Genomic DNA, 15559 nt, shown 5'->3' with positions numbered 1-15559 from the left:
AATTGGCTGCCTCATTTTTGCCTGGAGAGTCACCTCCTCCGTGTTTCAGTGTCTGAAGCCGTTGGCTGGTTGTGAACCGTTTGGCTCTTTCTCCACTAGCAAGCAACCTTACAATGTACCCCAATTGCTCTTCAATGTAATTTTTAAAAAGGATTTATCAAATGCTACACTTATGTAATCAAAACACATGGCTCATTTGGGATTTTAACTACCAAGCTGCCATCTCGGAGTAGACTTATAACGCTTTATTGTGACTATATTTTAGAAAATAGCGGTGGAGGAGGAGATTCCATATAAGGAGCACAGCAGAGAAGGCACCCCTTGTGTAATCTGGGCATTTAAGTAAGTGTTTTCTTGGCTTTTCTCGTGATTGTAGGTCATATACAATATACTACGAGACGCATTCATTGTACACTATTGTTTGTAGGTGGTTATGGTCAATTGTTTCAGTGTCACGGACATTTATTTTGGTGATTTCACAAAGGTGGGGGATGGGCAGCGTCAGCGTGTGTCCGCGCGCGCATGTGTATGAATGTGTGTGTATGTAAATATGTGCGCGTGTGGTGACTAGAAGCTTGCTTCCTACGCCTGTCTACAACTTCACAGGGTGTGTAAGGTTGTTTGTTAGCCACTTTAAATGTATGATGATGATTATCATCACAGCCAAGCATTTTAGCTGAACCATTAGAAAAGTTTTATCTGAGGGGTTGAAAACAGATTTGTAGCCACAAATCTAGCTGTAATGTAAGCTTTATTGTGACACATGGACACAAATAAACATGTTACACCATTAACTGTGGCTAGTTATACAAAATGGATTTGGATATGTGGAAACATTTATTTAGCCATATGTTAACTTCTATATAATAAAGAAGCAAAATCAGAGCTTATTGACAAAATCAGCAATGTAACACATGAGTGTGGGGGAAGGGAACTCCGAGTCGGAGAGTGCTACTCTAGTGGCGCATTTACCCCGTGTGTTACCCAAAAGGCTCAGACTTTTCAGTTTCCATCTGCACCTTGTCGCACTAGGCCATGGCTCTGGCGGACCTGCTCTCACTTGGGGCCAAAGCCAGACCACTGGTACTTTTCAGCTTGCATTTACATAACAATGGCTCACTGAACTTGAACACCTTTTCACAAAGCAAATGTTTTGATTATGCAGAGGTTGTTGAGTGTGCATTTTAGAAGTCCTCAGTGTCAGCCCTAGCTATGGCAACACAATTTCACTAGTATAACATAAGGGTGTATACACTACTAGTGTAACTGGTGTTATAGTCGAAAAGCAGCATAGCTCAACTTAATGACACAGCATTAGCTTAGTTGATGTCCAGGGATGCTGGCACATGTTGACTCCAATGCTTCCCACAGTTGTATCAAGAATGGTTCACCACCCAAAGGACATCCAGCCAACTTGACACAACTGTGGGAAGCATTGGAGTCAACATGGGCCAGCATACCTGTGGAAACTGTTGAGTGTGAAAAACCCAGCAGCATTTCCGTTCTTGACACAAACCGGTCCGTCTGTCACATACTACCATACCCTGTTGAAAGGCTCTTAAATATGTTGTCTTGCCCATTCACCCTCATACACTGTCTCAAGGCTTAAAAATCCATCATTAACCTGACTCCTCCCCTTCATCTACACTGACAGAAGTGGATTTAATAAGTGACATCAAAAAGAGATCATAGCTTTAACCAGGATACACCTGGTCAGTCTGTCATGGAAAGTTTCAGTTGTATTGCTTGACCTAAGAATTTATATTGAATTGAAATGTTGCAGGTAAACCTAGCTCCTGTTTAAGATGGTATTGACCCAGTATTGTCTGACCACTATGCTTTATTATATTATGGGGATATTCAATCAGTGAAATGATCTATTAAAACAATAGAACAAAGGCCTAACACAACACTAGCCTAGTTAATGATCTGCTTTACACACAAGATGCCAATATTCATATTTCATATAGACATTAAAGTTGATCATATTTACATAGCTTAAAGTCTCACCCTCTTATGTAGCTAGTGGTGGACTAGCTCAGTTATGTAACAGGTGCTTGACAGTATGAAGGAACATGTGGGGGAGGGGTGGGATGAGTGGATTTCAGTTCTTCAGCAGCAGTTCTTTGTTTCATAGATTGCCAGGACCATGACAGAACAAGACATAAATACAAAATCATCTATCAATAGTTCTCATACCAACCCATATTTAATTTAAATGGCACACATAGGCAGAGAATTTTACAATCAGAAATACAGTCAGAAATATGATCTTAGTTCAGGCTAGTTCTTATTGTGTGTTCACTTGCTTTATAATTGGAAACTTGGGACTACTGATGAAACTCCCGGATAAGCCAAATTCCATGTGCGCTTCCAATTTGCGAATACTAGTGGGAAACCTGGATAGCATCGTTGTACCCCACGTTTCCCAGTTAGGCTAGACAGTTCAGAATTTTCTTCTTGCAAGGAGCATGTGAACGCAACCTTACACCAGTAGGCTATATGACAGTTGGTTTCTTTTAAACCTTCACAATGAGCCTTATTTAGCCTAAATAATGTATTGAGCCAAAGGGAAATCAAGTGACATGACTGACGGAGCTGGACTTAGCCTAGGCCCAATAGTAATAATGCTGACCTCTACGCTAATCTGAAGCGGGTTCAGCTTGGAAGGAATGATGAAGCTCCGTTGAGGGTTAGGATAAATAAAAAAGGTATAATGCGTAGCTAGAGAGATGAGAAGTTAACTCTTCTTCATAAGCTAATATAAATCAGTGCCAGGCTGTGTGTTGGGGACCTTTCCGTTGCTCTGTAATTTGTTTTTCCTCTGGGGAAGCCCAGGGAGACGAACAGCAGCAGCAGCCCCTCTCCTCTTCTCTCCCTGTTGACACTTATCACATGGTGTGTGTTGTGACCCCAGAGGTCAAGTTTAACATGCTGAATGCCCCTGAACCCAGAGCACCCTCCCACTTTGGAGTAGTGCCTCTAAGTCCCAAGGCATACCTTCCCTGTGCTTGAAGCGATCTTTGCTGACTGTGTGATAGGTGATGGCCTCTGTGATTTCTGTGTCCACGGGATGTTTTTCGTAGGTCGTGACACGTGAACACCGGCAATCATTTCCTGTTTAACGTAGGTGGGTGGTTGTGGCTGAGGGGCTTTGCTGCTGTCGGTCGCTTTATTTTTACCATCCTATCGCCATAAATTAGGGGATGGTTCTTCTTCAAATGATTGAATATATTTGTCGTGTTTCCTCTTGTTGTCGCCACAATGCTGAAGCACTTTGTAACAACAGTTGCATTTGGTTGACATTGGTTTGCCTGTAGCTGAAATACTGCCATACCACCAAATCGACGTTCTCGTTAGCACTAGCAGGACTCATGTTTCTGACACACACAGAGGTAAAGCCACATTGTTTCTAAACCTCATACTGTACTGTATTTGGTAAAGCCCTTTCTCTCCTCACCAGCATCTAACTGTACACTCCCAGCGGGGATGCTTGTGATTGGCCAGCATGTGCGGGCCATGCAGAGTGAGAACCCACTTATGATTGGTTAGCATCCTCTGTGCATGTAAAGAGTGAATGAATGGGGAGTAGTTATTCTCATATTAACGTAGTTTCTAAGAAATTAGAATATGGATATTGCACATGTCAATATCACAATTTCGATCAGAATTTGATTAATCATGCAAACCTAATAGTGAAACACTCTGGGAAGAATGATTGTATTGGTCAAGCAGAGCGATCAATGGAGGAGGAGGCAGCTTTTCTTTGGAGCACATTAAATGTAGGCCAATGCGCAACATTTATTTTTTTACAGTGAATTAGGATAAAGGCAGGTTTAGGGCTCTAATCAATATACATCACAGAAATTCAGCATTACAGCGTGATATAAATTTAAAGGCAATGTTCCTGCATTAGCGGAGACGGCGTTCATGGTAAACGCTGCAGATGCCGGCTCAATTGGAAATTACTTTAACATTTCTATCGTCCAATTTGTAACGCTTCAGCAATACAGATTGAATAGATCCCTTACTCTTTCCTAGTAACAGTAAGCTAAGAATGACCGGCTTGGTGACAAAGGCTGTGTTTACATGGGCTGGTCTTTTAGATGGTGTGCACAACTTCCTGAGAAGTCTGACCTAATATTAGAAATCACGTGAATCATATGAACCAGTCAAGGACTGTATGCCATACCAATCAAATGGTAGTCTCTTATTTCACTGACCTGAGTTTAGGACTAATAAATGCGCAGCGGTCTAAGGTGCTGCATCTCAGACCCTGGTTCGATCCTGGGCTGTGTCACAACCGGCCGTGATTGGGAGTCCCATAGGGCGGCACACAATTGGCCCAGTGTCGTCTGGGTTAGGGTTTGGCCGGGGTAGGTCATTGTAAATAAGAATTTGTTCTTAACTGACTTGCCTAGTTAAATAAGTTTAAAAAAAGAAAAGTGCTAGTTGATTGGCTATGATGCTCATATCCTTTATTTTAAACCAAGAGGAGAGGTGTTCTATTTAGGCCTAAACTTGAGCACAATGACTCGATTCTGTGCTATGCTATCTATTAAATTGAACTGAAGTTATCAATGATTTAGCATAGACCATTTTATGTGTCGTAGATGGCCTAATTAAACTGTTCACTGCAGCTTTCAATGGAGCTTGGTCTGTGGCAACAGATCTGTCTTACCCTTGGTCACGAGGAAGACTGAAAAGGAGTAGGGACTTGGAAGCAAAGTAGAGGGTGGTAATTGACCATTGAAGGTGACTTTAGATTGTCTTACCATGGGTATCAAAAAATGTGTTGCACAAGTTAAACAGTGAAACCTTCATGTCCATTATTAGGATTATCTCATTTAAATTTCTGGCTCACATGAAATAGCCTGGTGGTTGTATACTGTACAATGAACTACAAACCGTGTGAATGATGAGCCAAAGTCTAGATTCCAGAATCAGGGAAGTAGGTTATAAGTCAAACACAATAACTAAACAAACACAGCAGAATGTATGCTGCAATGATAATATAGCAAGCTACCAAACACGTTAAACTGCTATTTAATGACATGCTGGGTCTGTAGGATCTCGCTCTTCCTGTGCTGAGCCAAGTAGTCTGACTAGCTTGCTAAGCATTTCCAGGGTCTGTATACGTCCAGTGAAATGCTAGCCTACCTTTGCCCATCTTAGAAACTCTGCTATGGAATGTGATCTGTGCTGCGATAACAGTGGGGGAAGGAAAGGGAGAGGAGGAGTTCCCTTACTCATAGGTCATGTAGGCCATCACTTACAACATCTCTTAAAGCTTTAATTAAATACTAATCCCTGGGGTATACTGTATTGACTCTCATCAAATAGCAAGAGGATCCCCTCTCTTAGCACCTTTTCATCTGAAAACTGTGTTACTTAGGCTAGGCTATTTACTGATTTTTGTCATCAAGGACCATCCTGCTTCGGCTTATTAGTTAGACAAATCTAAAGGCTCTAATTTAGTGAAACGTATACTGTTGCTTGCTGAAGTAGTATGGAGAAGCAGACTTGAAGATTATAATTGGTTGACTTCTGTTTGTGGGTTAGCCTTACACTAAAGGTTGAGTGAGATGGCAATTTAGTTTAACGCTTATTAATTTATTTGAATCAGAATCTCTTTTTCTTTTGTCCTCAGACTGAAGAGGGATACTGTCATATCTGAATGACGTTCGGGCACATGGTAAGCACATTAACCTCCCTCTATAACCAAGCTGATATCTGAGCTAAATCTTTAAGGTTGATTTTCATAAATGCCTGCTTGTACTATCAAAGCTGTTGTATTGTGAGTAAGGAATTAAGGAGGCTATAGACTATTGGTGACAAACTTTCCTTACCATGCGTGGTTACAAGCAAAAGGTAGACTTGTTGCACCCACTGAATGATCTAGTGTTGTCACGATATCAGAATTTGGACTTCAATACCAGGTTTAGTATCACAATACTCGATACTGAAAAGATACTCGATACCAAGATGATACTTTAAACCGAAACGATACCAGGGCAAAATAAGAAAGCGTATTAGCTCAAGTCACAGAATAACCACTGAGCTTTATTTTTTAAACATTGAACGATATGTTGATAATTGATAGAACTAGAATAACAACTTGAATATCTTCTATTATATATGCAATTTCATAAAAAAAGAACACCATATTAAATAACAGAAGAACTGAGACTCAAAGCATACTAAATAATTTGACTAATTACATCTAAACTGTTTTAGAATGTAATTTGATACATATCAGGGTTAATTCAATCTATGGCCATAATATTGGGTCAAATGACATTCCTTACAGGTAAATAATTGAATCTATTTAATGAATAATTTAGTTTCAAAATGACAAACAATTTGAAGCTATGTACTGAAGCTTCTACAGTGCATTCGGGAAGTATTCAGACCCCTTGACTTTTTGCAAAAAACATTTACTTTACAGCCTTACTCTAAAATGGATTACATTTTTCCCCCTCATCAATCTACACACAATACCCTATAATGACAAAGCAAAACAGGTTGTTAGACATTTTTGCAAATGTACAATATCAGTCTGGTGCAGTGGTTGAAGTGCTTTCTTTAACATTGCCTTTGAACGGCAGAAGGCTTTATGTAGCAATCAACAGAAAGCTTTACATGCTGACCAGACCGCTCACGCGTATGTTGATTTTGTCCACCCACACCAGACGCGATCAGGACACGCAGGTTGAAATATAAAAACAAACTCTGAACCAACTATATTAATTTGGGGACAGGTTGAAAAGCATTAAACATTTATGGCAATTTAGCTAGCTAGCTAGCTTGCTGTTGCTAGCTCATTTGTCCTGGGATATAAACATTGGGTTGTTATTTTACCTGAAATGCACAAGGTCTTCTACTCCGACAATTAATCCACAGATAAAAGGGTAAACCGAGTACTAGAAATGAAATCTCTCCTCCTTCAGGCTTCTTTTTCTTCTTTGGACTTTATATGGCGGTTGGCAACCAACTTTAAGGTGCATTACCACCACCAACTGAATTGTGGACCTCAGTTCATCTTTCAATCACCCACGTGTGTATATGCTCCTAAAACCAATGAGATGGGTGAGGCGGGACTTGCAGCGCATCAAGCGTCACAAATATAACCAAGTTCTATTTTAGCGCCTGGCTACGCAGTGTGGGTGCAATGATTGAATAACATGTGAATTTTACATGTCAGCCTGAAGTCAGATGTACTTTGATATAAGTAGCCTTTTTTTACTTGAATGTTGCAGCTAGGCCTATATTCACAAATGTGAGTGAAATGCATGCAATGTTGAGTCCTGACCATCTGCCAACGTGGCTGGTGAAATACTTACGCGCCGTAATTTTAGGCCCTGTTCCTGCTGCTATTGTCTCTTATGCAAGACAGCGATATGTATTTTTTGAGTGCACTCAGTGAGCGGTGGATTTAATCTGAGCTAAATTAGGAAGCGTTAGCTTTTTACCTTGGGACCCTAAAATGTTTTTGATCTTCATAAAGTTTTGATTAAAAACATTGCCAATTGTAACCAGGTTTCCATCCAACCTTTTTATGCGAGTAAAGTACGTTGGATAAAAAATGGCATGACAGGCCTGATGGAAACAGCAAATTTGTCTGTAAACTTTCCATATGTCGACAAAACAAAATACGTTAGACAAGGTGGGATCTTTTTGTTTCTGTAAAATGTATTATCCGGAAAATGGCGGTGGAAACGCTTTTATGCGCAAATATTGATATAATAACCATCATATCGGGGTAAACTTGGAGTCATGCGATATGTTGTATGGTCCTCCCACTACGACTCGGGAAAGCATGCAGTTTATTATGCTACAGATAAAGTTATGATGAATTTCACAGGGTGGTAAAAGTGCACGGTAATGAGCTTGATGCTGCTTTCCAATAAATACAAATGTTCTGTTGACATTGTAAGTAAACAAAATTGTGCCTTGAATGAATGCATCAAGGATGCTGTTGGCTAAACCAACAAGCTCTCACAGTCTCACTGCAGAGTTAGACGTTTATCCACGCTTCTTCAAAGTCAAATTTCGAAGTTGCTCCAAATGTCAAATTCGGAAAGTTAGCTTTAGGCACTCATTCCGAATTGTTAAGGTAAGGGATAAGGTTTGGGATAGGGATAGGGTTAAAACAAAAAACTAGTGTCCACCGCTGGGATCGAAACTTCTGACCAGAATCATGGGATTACTTGATGGTAATAGCGCTCACTGTTTCCCCTGGTGGCCTGTTTTAAAGGCATTTCCTGACGTCCAATTTCAAAGTTACTTTTGAGTGATCTGCCTGGGCTAAACAGGCCTAAATATACTCTAAAGCAGGGATCATCAACTAGATTCAGCCACAGGCCAATTTTTTTTCTTGAGTGGATGGTCAGGGGTCCGGAACATAATTACAAATCATTTGTAGACCGCGAATTTGACTGCAAGAAGGCCAGACGGATATACTTGACTGAAACATAATCATTTCAAACCTTGCTTACATTTGTATGTGATTACACACTCAGTGGCCAGTTTATTAGGTACACCCATCTTGTACCTGGTTGGACCCCCCCCCCCCTTTCCTCCAGAACAGCCTGAGTTCTTTGGGGCATGGATTCTACAAGGTGTGGTGTTCAAACATTGATCAATTGGAATCAATGGACCTAACGCGTGCCAGGAAAACATTCCCCATACCATTACACCACTGCCACCAGCCTGTATTGTTCACACCAGGCAGGATGGGCCATGGACTCATGCTGCTTACGCCAAATCCTGACTCTGCCATCAGCATGACGCAACATGAACCGGGATTTGTCGGATTAGGGGCCGCTTCTTCTTGTTGTTAGCTGATGGGAGTGGAACCCGGTGTGGTCGTCTGTTGCAATAGCCCAACCAACGAGTTGTGCGTTCCGAGATGCCGTTCTGCACACCGCTGTTTTACTGCTCCATTATTTTACTGTTTGTGGCCTGCCTGTTAGCTTGCATGATTCTTGGCATTCTCCTTCGACCTCTCATCAACAAGCTGTTTTTGCCTACAGGACTGCCGCTGACTGGATGTTTTTTGTTTGTCTCACTATTCTCTGTAAACCCTAGACACTGTCGTGTGTGAAAAGCCCAGGAGGCTGGCTGTTTCTGAGATACTGGAAATGTGTGCCCGGCACCTAGCACCTGCGATCATACCACGCTCAGTCACTTAGGTCACTCGCTTTGCCCATTCTAACGTTCAATCGAACAGTAACTGGATGCCTGTCTGCCTTTTATATAGCAAGCCACTGCCACGTGACTGTCTGTAGGAGCAAACCATTTTTCGTGAACTAGGTGGTACCTCATACACTAGCAACTGAGTGTGTATATTTCTATTATGCATGGGAAAACTATGGAACAAATTTCTAAAATTAAAATCACTTGGAGTGGATTTGCTGGTGTTTTTAGTCTAATGTCCAGAAATAAAAATCTAAACTTGGGGGGGGCAAATAAAATCAGTTCTGCCAGTTGGGGAACCCTGCTCTAAAGATATTGAAGATAGCTTGGCAAGTGTATGGCAGACAGACCACGCAGCATGTTTTCCGTTCCCAAATAGCCTAGATATCCAACATTATCTCATAACCATTTAACATACAAAAGAGGCTTTGACATTTTGTAGTGCTGCAGTATGTTTGTCAATTGCTTATTTTTGACCCTCTGTTTGCCTTGCAGGTTGTGAAACTGGTAGACTGTGCCCTTTCAAAACATATTTGTTGTGAAAACAGACTTACTACTGTGGTAAGTAGGAAGCTACAGATAAAAATGTTTATTGGTCTGCGTTTTTGGCTAAATGCTGTGTAATCAGCCTTAATTTCTGGGTAGGATTTTCTCTTTTTATTGGATGGCTTTGTCTTTGTTCCTCAGCTCTGTGAGCATAGATATGACAATTGTCATTGTAGTGTAGCCTAGTTACTGGGGAAAGGAAAAGCTCTATGGGCTATGGCTATGAGTGCTGTAGTGAATGGATAGTAGGCAGGATGGAGAGAGAGGGATGTAAGGTCACTCTTGCATACCTCACTCAGGCACGATCAAGGTTTCATACCTCAGACCTCTATGCATTGAAGAGGCAGGGATCCTCTGCAGAACACTGTCTTGTGATCAGCTTAATAGCGTGATAATGTTGAATGGAGAATATTGAATAAAAAAACACAGGTCTACACTTGTGATTTGTATGCTGATGTGGGAGCGATGTCTCTTACTAAATGGATCATAAATGTGCTCCTGACATTGGGATTTATATGCTAGTACACTAAGTATGTGGACACCGCTTCAAATGAGTGGATTCTGCTATTTCAGCCACTCCCATTGCTGACAGGTGTATAAAATCAAGCACACAGCCATGCAATCTCCATAGACAAACATTGGCAGTAGAATGGCCCATACTGAAGACCTCAGTGAATTTCAATGTAGCACCGTCATAGGATGCCACCTTTCCAACAAGTCAGTTCGTCAAATTTCTGCCCTGCTTGAGCTTCCCCGGTCAACTGTAAGTGCTGTTATTGTGAAGTGGAAATGTATAGGAGCAACACCGGCTCAGCTGCGAAGTGATAGGCCACACAAGCTAACAGAACCGCCGTGTATGGCGTGTAGAAATCGTCTGTCCTCTGTTGCAACACTCACTACCGAGTTCCAAACTGCCTCTGGAAGCAATGTCAGCAGAAGAATGTCAGCACGTTACCAGCCCCAATGCATAGTGCCAGCTGTAAAGTTTGGTGGAGGAGGAATAATGGTCTGGGGCTGTTTTTCATGGTTCGGGCTAGACCCCTTAGTTCCAGTGAAGGGATATCTTAACGCGACAGCATACAATGGCATTCTAGATGATTCTGTGCTTCCAACTTTGTGCACCATACAGAAACCATACAGAAACCATACAGAAATGGTTTGTTGAGATCGGTGTGGAAAAACTTGACTGGCCTGCACAGAGTCCTGACCTTGACCCCATCGAACACCTTTGGGATGAATTGGAACGCCGACTGCGAGCCAGGCCTAGTCGCCCAACATCATTGCCCGACCTCACTAATACTCTTGTGGCTGAATGGAAGCAAGTCCCTGCAGCAATGTTCCAACATCAGTCGTGAAGAGGGCACGACAAAGCCTATTCCCCCTCAGGAAACTAAAAAGATTTGGCATGGGTCCTGAGATCCTCAAAAGGTTCTACAGCTACAACAACGAGATGATCCTGACTGGTTGCATCACTGCCTGGTACGGCAATTGCTCGGCCTCTGACCGCAAGGCACTACAGAGGGTAGTGCGTACGGCCCAGTACATCACTGGGGCTAAGCTGCCTGCCATCCAGGACCTCTACACCAGGCGGTGTCAGAGGAAGGCCCTACAAATTGTCAAAGACTCCAGCCACCCCAGTTCTCTCTACTACCGCATGGCAAGCGGTACCGGAGTGCCAAGTCCAGGACAAAAAGGCTTCTCAACAGCTTTTACCCCCAAGCCATAAGACTCCTGAACAGGTAATCAAATGGCTACCCGGACTATTTGCATTGCATACTACCTCAATCAGCCTGACTAACCCGGTGTCTGTATGTAGCCTCACTACTTTTATAGCCTCGCTACTGTATATAGCCTGTCTTTTTACTGTTGTTTTATTTCTTTACTCACCTAACACCTTTTTTGCACTATTGGTTAGAGCATGTAAGTAAGCACTGTAAGGTCTACTAGACCTGTTGTATTCGGCGCACGTGACAAATACACTTTGATTTGATCTAGCCTTCCCAGAAGAGTTGAGGCTGTTATAGCAGCAAAGGGGGGACCAACTCCATATTGATGCCTTTGATTTTAGAATGAGATGAGCGGTTGTCCACATACTTTTTAGTGTGTTGTTGAAGGTCTCCAATTGTTGACTTTAAAATTGGATGCAAAGGGAATCCTGTTGTTGATGAGTAGGCTAAGGATGGATGTATGAGGAAGAATAGGCTACGCACGTGTGAGAATTTGTATGGATAATAATAATAACCGTTGTTTCCTTATGTAACAGGAAATTTGTAATCATTTAACTTTGCCGAGTGCTAAGAAACTGATTAGCGATAAGATGATAATAACATTTGCATGGCACATTGGAATGAATGTGATTTGCATTTTTGTCCTTTGCAACATTTTACATTGAGAATCTTAAGTTTTTGGGGTCTTTTGTCTTCATCAGCTAAAAATACAGTATGTAAGAACTTTGTTTTGACTTTTCTCAATTTGGCGTTTTCAAGGCTACTATCCAATTAACTTCCAATTCCAACAGCATTGTGCACATGTTGGCTATGTTAATGCCTGTACTTCATCATTCCAAAGGTGCACATTCACCATTTCAATGTATGGATTGAGTCAGTGTGGGGAAGTTGATTAGACTGTAATGTGAAAGGAGCTAGCACTCCAGTGGATTACACATGTTCACCACAAAGTTACGTGATGGCAAGTCGATGTACTTACATGGCAATTAGCCGTCCACTAGGGACAATGTGAGTGACAGTTAACACCTAGTAGGCTCACAATGAGCTAGGGCTTTGTGGATGAGGTTGAGGAAGACCTAAATCGTGAGCTACGTCTCCGAAAATTGTGGGTTCAATCCCAGTGCAAGGCACACGTGTTTTTTAATTTAGTATTATTTTAATTTTATTTTTTACCTTAACCACTTGGAATTAATGCCTAAACTTAGCCCCCAAGGTTAGTTTCAGTTTGATTAGTTGACTGGCAGCTGACAGGACGTGTTGACATGTTGTATTTGGTTTGACATGTGGATTCATATTTGGCTGTTAAGAAGTTCAAAATGGGGGATCGCTATTTGATCATAATTCTGGAGGTTGCGTTTTGTGAAAACCAAGCTACTTTTTGTCTGGTGAGTCCAGCAGTATCAGATGCAGAATGATCTGCAGCCTGATGAATGTTGGCATGACCACTGATCCAGGAGAATAGTCTGCTGGAGAGATGGGAGCTGTAAAATGGAAATACAGCATCATACTGACCAGTCTGTTAATAAGTCTATACAGGTCCAGAATCCACTTGCATAGTTTTTAAGCTCATTCAGTGAGGTTCAGTGCCCTGACAATATGATAATCTTGCAGTTTTAAGGGTCAATGCATTGGAAGGTGAGGTACGACACGATCTCCGCTTCTCTAATCAATTAACAAATCACCTTCATTTCCTAAAATGCTTAATTTCTTAGGGAGGATGTATTTCTTTGTAAACACCGGTGCTCCCGTTTCCATCCAGTGAAACTACAGAATGTGGACTGGATGCAGATAGAATCACACCTTCTTATGTAGGCTAGGCTATTGGTGTAGAATGCATATTATTGCAGTGTGAGCTTGCATAGAATGTCTGAGGTAGGCTAAACTATACTGAATGTTTCTCAGAAAACTATGTCAAACTCTGATGTTCGTTTTGATCTCAAGGAATCCAGAAATGTCACACCTCTACATAGGAGCATGTTATGACTGCATTTCCTTTGATCTCGAAGCTATCTGTGTGCCAGAGATAAAATAAGTTTGCTTCTGAGTATGTCAGTATTCACACCACACTAGTAGGACTCACTGACAAATGACCTTGACATACCATAGCGCTTCCATTTCCCACTCTTTCAGTTGAGATGTCAACTAGGTTTTACATTGAACCCATTGCTTTTTGCAAAGCCTATATCACAGTCTATTATTAGCTCAGCATGGCAACAGTTCTGCCTGTGTTTTGATTTAGGCATATGTTTTTACTGATGTCAGCAACATGATTGGTTTTGTCTGTTTAGCCGTGAATTTGTACAGACTAGGCATATATGGTAAATCGGTGCATCAGTGATGAATCAGTGAGTGTGTGGCAAATATTGACAAAAACAGTGTTCATGTGAAAAATGTGTGCAGACAGAGGTTGACTAGCTACCAAAAGAGTGGGATTGTATCAGTTTATATTGCTTTTGCTCATTTACCCATGTCCCAAGTTAACCACAAATGCAGCAGACAGGCATGCCACTACCACCTGTCACCTTAGAGCAGCAAACAGCCTTCCAAATGGTAGGGGGATGGGATCTGCAACCTATGTTAAAACCACAAGTTGACATTACCTCAATACGTTTTTTTGCAGACCCTAACCTGCTATAGTAGGCTGTATTAATCTCTGGTCAATATTGCATTTGCAAGGTAATTTTCAATACAGGTTCAAGCTGTGTGTTAATACATTTCCTTGATTCTTTGAAAATGTCCAGCCAGGACTTCATTGGTTCAGCTTTTATCAGCTTTTAGATCAGGCTGCAGTCCGTGAAGTTTGTTGATAGCATGTCTGCACATTGGAGGAGGTTTGGCTGAGTGACACATTCCTTAGGGAAAAAGTGCAGTGGATTTTTTTGGTGTGCTTTTTTATTATGTAAGATGCATATTCAATAGGCCTAAATAATTAGATTTGCACTTTTCTACACCCTGAAAGATAAGTTGCCTTTGACTTTGGTTCTGACTTTTTAAGTCTAGAGGGAAATGGAAATGATGCAGGCCCTACTGTGCGAGCAGATGTGTGCTCTGCCAATATACTGTATAGCCTAGCCATTGACAACACATAGCTAGCAGACTTTTTGGGGGGGGCGGGGGTAGATGCTTTAATATTGCAGATTGTGGCTACTAGAAATGTAGTTATCTGCATAATTTCCAATACCACATATATTTTTTGGTAGATATCTATATTATAGGCCTAGGTCAAGCTAGATGACCAGTCAGTTTCTGCAGCCTGTTTCCCCTGCACACTAGAGTGTGTTATTGTAGCATCACAAGGCACTTTACCCGCCACATCCATCTTTAATCTGCTGTGACACTGCCAGCGTGTGGCATGTAGGCCAAATGTGTATGCCCATATGTGTGTGCATTTGTGTTTTCATCTGTGTGTGTGTATATGTGTAGCCTACGTTTTAGCTCGATTTAAAGCATTCTGAGATAAGCCGCTCTGTCTCAGTGTGAAACAATAGTTGTGGCTACAAAGTGAGTCAGCTCGGCTCCATAGGCAATGTGCATGTTATGTTCTATTAGAGCTGGGCGATAGGGCCAAAAATACATATTGCGATAAATTGCCTGAATTTATGCAATAACGATAATAGAACACTAAATTTATAACATTAATGTGCACCACCGTTTTTTTATTTTATTATCCTTTAAACTACTACAACTAGTTTGATGGTTGTAGCCAGCAATTGTCCCATTAACAATCGCCCATATTAGCAAACGTATTTCATTTCAAACTTCACATTTCTCTAGTATATGCTACTTATCGTAATGAACGATATCAGAAAATTGCCTGCGATGACTGATTTGTATGGTCGGTGTCAATCATTTTCGGTTTATCGTCCTAGTTCTACAGTGGATATAGAAAGTCACCACCCCCTTTTAAAATGTTCACCTTTTGTTGCCTTACACCCTGAAACGAAAACGCATAAAATCAGACTTTTTCCGGCTTTATTTACACACAATATCCAAGTGAATTGGAAAAGAATTTACTCTGAAAATGTATTACAATTAAAACCGTAAAATACCCTATTTGGATAAGTGAACACCACCCTGGGTTATTACTT

The 15559-nt window shown here is 41.3% G+C and overlaps 1 protein-coding gene across 3 annotated transcripts in view; it reads left to right on the top strand.

The window, feature by feature from the left end:
* The first annotated feature begins 91 nt into the window (after window positions 1–91).
* tbl1xr1a (tbl1x receptor 1a) overlaps window positions 92–15559 on the top strand; it is a 32624-nt gene continuing 17156 nt past the window's right edge. Inside the window, exons 1-3 of one of the 3 annotated variants that reach the window (XM_039002575.1) lie at window positions 92–342; window positions 5651–5695; window positions 9694–9759. The gene's annotated coding sequence lies outside the window, so the exon portion shown is untranslated. The remainder of the gene's footprint in view (window positions 343–5650; window positions 5696–9693; window positions 9760–15559) is intronic. The other 2 variants (XM_039002576.1, XM_039002577.1) reach the window with 2 other exon arrangements.

Source organism: Salvelinus namaycush, chromosome 10 (assembly GCF_016432855.1).
Source record: "Salvelinus namaycush isolate Seneca chromosome 10, SaNama_1.0, whole genome shotgun sequence".
NCBI classification, from domain to species: domain Eukaryota; kingdom Metazoa; phylum Chordata; class Actinopteri; order Salmoniformes; family Salmonidae; genus Salvelinus; species Salvelinus namaycush.
Note: the sequence above shows the minus strand (reverse complement) of the source record. Positions and strands in the feature narration are given on the sequence as shown.